We start from the raw sequence: 4,670 nt of genomic DNA on the forward strand, positions 1-4,670 counted from the left end.
AACTTGGCTGCCTGATGCTATTGCCTTGGAAGTGGAACTTGAGACAGGACTTAATTTCTCATACATATTAGCCAACAGATAGGTTTAGTGTGTAAGTCTAATGAAGCTTCCACAGGAATATTGAAAAGCCACATGCTTGACAGAATTGCATCCTCTATGTTTGGCTTATTATTTAATTATTCCAATGCCAGAAACAATATGTAAGAAATTTAGAAAGATTAGGTGCCAAGATACCGAGCACAATACTTGTATATTTTTAGTATCAGACAGAATTAAAATTCCAGGAAATATGACCTTATGTGGTCTATTGCTTAAGTCATTTCAGACATTGCAAGTAGGGCCTATAGGATTATTTGCCTGCTTCTTTGTTTACCAACCCACATGTGTACCAGTACACATCAGGTTTGTGCAGTAGTTGATTTTGTTGGATTCCTACCAAGTCTTATGGTGATTATTTAATGTCTTTCTATAAATCTCATTTGTTAAGTAAACTTCCATTTTGAAAAATCACAAAATCTCCATTTAAAAAAATCAACCTTTGGTTGAAAGTTCATGCAAAATCCACTTTGTACAGAAGCACATGTAAGGCTGGGCGTGGTGGCTCAGGCCTGTAATCCTAGCATTCTGGGAGGCCAAGGCAGGAGGATTGCTTGAGCTCAGGAGTTCGAGACCAGCCTGAGCAAGAGTGAGAGCCCATCTCTATTTAAAAAATAAATAAATTAATTAAAAAAATAAATTAAAAAAAGAAGAAGCACATGTTGAATGTCTAAAGACAAAAAAGCCTTACAGTTAATGTTTACAGTTAGGATGCAACTTAAAGGGTAGAGGCCTGAAGACAGAATGGGAGGAGGCTGTGAAATATTCCCCGTAAATTGTTGCTTTTGTCTTATGCAAGACATGTAGAATAGGCCCTTTAATTCAGTAAACATTTTTTTAAAAGGTTGAGATGCTTTATCTTTGTAGCTAAAACAATTATTAATTATAAAATTTCCAAAATCTCATAATTCTTTCCCCTACCTATTGGAAGTTTCTTATTCACTGTTAGTTTTCTTTGAAGTGTGATACTTTTTTCTTGCCTTCCCAACCAAAGAAGGAATGGGTTTCTACTAATGAATTGATCAGACATTTAATATTTTATGTGCTTTTTTGTGTAATATTTGGATACCTGGTAATTAGTTTTATTATGTCATTGATAAAATGGTGATATACATTAATGTTAGGACAACCATAAATTTATACTGTCTGGGAATATGTGGTTATGGTTCTGTGGGAGAAATGATTTGTCAGTGTTCATCATTCACCAGTTACTACATGAGCTTAAGCATCTGAATAAGTAATAAATTGAGAGAGATTTTTAAGATGGTATAGCTGTCTTAATATTAGTAAAAGTAGAAGAAAATGCATTAGTAGAGATAAAATAACTACTTTTGAGAAGTTTGAAATAACCAGAAAGTTAAACCAATTCTAATTTATGCATCTGATAATATTCGTCCATGGTATATGTAGCAAATATGGACAGAAGTACAAGGAAAATTGACAAGTTTACCACAGCAGTGGGAAATTTTACTGCCCCTCTTCAGAAACAGATCAAGTAGACAAAACAAGATTTTGGATATAGATTTCAACAAAACAATCAACAAACTTGATCCCATGAACACGTAAGGGGCATTTCATCCATCCAACAGTGTGAGACTACATATTCTTTTTAAGAGTACATGAAATATTAAATTTGACCTTAAACAACTTTTAGCAAATTTTAAACTATTTTCATAATACAAAACAATTTCTCTGACCACAATTCAATTAAGTTAGGAACAAAGTTAATATCCCCATATTTGTAATTTTGAAAATCTGTCTAGAGACTTCTGCTTCTAGATAGGATATAGTATGTCATGGCAGCCTAACACTCTTCCTGCAACAACCAGAAAAATATGGAAAAATTACAAAGGTGTTGTTTAAAATATGTGAGAGCTGTGAAAGCAATAAGGTCTAGGTGAATAGGAATTCCAGAGAGGGACAGCCCTCCTGAGGTGAGTGGCCATTTTCTTTTCTGGAGGCATTTACTGATTTTGGACATGGACTAAAAAAGATTAAGCTTGGTCCATGTAGAGGATCTTTCCTAAAGGAAAGAAAAACCCAGCAAAGCTTTTGGTTGTCATGTGAGGCTGGTGCAACAGATTGGAAAATTAAGAAGCTTGGCCAGTTTCCTCAACCTGTTGCAAGTTGGGTTCCCCAGAAAACAGACACTGAACCTGAGATTTTCTTTCAGAGAGTTACTGGGAGTCTTCTCAGGGAACAACACCTGTGAGGGAGTTAGAGAAGCAGGATAGGGCATGAGAAATTGAATGGTGACACATACAGTTGCAACAGTAGACTCAGTCTATCTCATGGGGAGCTCTGAAGATAAGATGACTTAAAGATGTCTCCAGCTGAAGCAAAGGAGCAGGGCCTTTGGACTATTGAATTAACCAGTCATTGGATACAGGCTGCCCCAGGGGAAGATAGCATCACCTTGGGTGGAGCATCCTCCTTCAGTGAAGGGCAATTCCTAGAGAGGGATGCAGCTGTGAGCCCTCAGCTGATCATGACAGCTGGGGGACTGAGTGTTTCAGACCTGAGGAGGGACCTGGGTGGTGCTACTGTAGCATCCACTCTATTAAACTCCACTTGCTGAATTTTGGGGCTATGTTTGGGAGGTTGGGGAGTTAGAATGAAGACTTACAAGGCTATCAGAAATCTCCTTTAATCTCATAGTGCTTAGGAGACAACGTTCTGCTAGTGAAAGAGGTTCACATTTCTCCATCTCCTCACCAACCCTTATCTTTTTTATTATTGCCATTCTGGTGAGTTTGAAGTGGGATCCCATTGTGTTTTCAATTTTCATATGACTGATAATGTGAAGCATCTTTTCATGTGCTTGTTAGTCATTCACATGTCTTGAGTAAAATGTTGCTTTAAATATTTTGCCCATTTCTAAAATTGGGTTGTCATCTTCTTAAGTTGTAAGAGTTCTTTCTATATTCTGGATCCAATGTCTTTGTCAGGTACATTATTTGCAAATATTTTCTCCCAGTCTGCTGCTTGTCTTTTTCCCCCTGTAATGGTGTGTTTCATAGTGCAAAAAGTTCAAATTTTGATGAAGTATGGTTTATAATTTTTTTCTTTATGAGTCATGCTTTTAAAATTGAATCTCAGAACTCTCAATCACAACAATTTTCTGCTGCGTTTTATTCTAGAAATTTTTATAGATGTAGCATTTACATTTAAGTCTCTGATCTATTTTGAGTTTGGTATTAGGTGTCTAAGTTCATTCTTTTTTGCATGAGGATTTTCAATTGTCTCAGCACCATTTGTTCAAAAGACCATCCTTTACCCCACTGAATTTATTGGTAGCTTTGTTGAAAACATCAAGTTATCATAAATGTAAGGACTTATTTGTGAACTCTCAATTCTGCTTCATTTATTTATAAGACAAAACAGTCTTGATCATTGTATCTTTACAGTAAGTATTTGAAATTGAATAGTGTACTGTGTTCTTTTAAAATTTTTTTTGGCTATTCAAAATCCTTTACATTTCCATATAAATTTGAGGATAAACCTGTTGAGGTCTACCAAAAAAAAGTCTACAAGGGTTTTGATAGGCATAGTGTTGACTGTATAGATCAATTTGAAGAGAATGGCAATCTTGACAATATTGGGTCTTCAAGTCTATGAGCATGGAATATCTCACCATTTATTTAGATCTTCTTTAATTTATATCAGCAATGTTTTATAGTTTTCAGCATACAAGACTTATACTTCTAAAATTTATTTCTAAGTATTTTTTCTTTGTGATGCTATTGTGAATAGAATTGTTTTCTTAATGTTATTTTTGGATTGCTGAGAACTTGTAGAAATACAATAGATTTTTGTATATCGATTTTATGTCTAGTGACATTTTTAAACTCATTTATTAATTGATGGAGAATGTGTGTATTCTTTAGCATTTTCTATCTTCAGGATTATGTCATCCGTGAATAAAGGCAGTTTTACTCTTCCTTTCCAATCTTGACAACTATAATTTCTTTTTCTTGCTTTATTGTATTGGCTAGACCCTCCAGGTTGACTAGTAGTGGTGAAAATGTCATCTTTGCCTTGCTCCAGATCTTAGTGAGAAAGTATTCATTCTTTTACTGTTAAGTATGATGTTAGCAGTTGGTTCTTTATAGATGTCCTTTATCAGGTTGAGAATGTTCTTTTCTATTTCTATTTTGCATAGAGTTTTATCATAAATGGGTGTTGGATTTTTTCAACTGCTTTTTTTTCACATCTATTGCCATGCTCTTATGGTTTTTGTCCTTCATTCTATTAATATAGTATACTATATTGAATGATTTTTGAATGTTAAAACAACTTTGCTTTCTTGGGGATAAATCCCATTTGTTAATTGTGTGTAATTCTTTTATTTATGTTGCTGGATTTGGTTTGCTAATATATTGTTTAGGATTTTTGCATCTATATTCATGAAGGATATTAGTCTTTACTTCTTTTGTGATGTCTTTATTTGGCTTGGATATAGTAATACCAGTATCAAAAAATGATTTGGGAAGTGCACTTTCCTCTGCTTTTTGAAAGAGTTTGTGAAGGGTTATTATTATTTTTTTTTGCCAAGTTTTTTTTTTTTATTTCAG

The sequence above is a fragment of the Propithecus coquereli genome, unplaced genomic scaffold (genome assembly GCF_000956105.1).
Source record: "Propithecus coquereli isolate 6110/MARCELLA unplaced genomic scaffold, Pcoq_1.0 Scaffold170, whole genome shotgun sequence".
In the NCBI taxonomy this organism is placed as follows: Eukaryota; Metazoa; Chordata; class Mammalia; order Primates; family Indriidae; genus Propithecus; species Propithecus coquereli.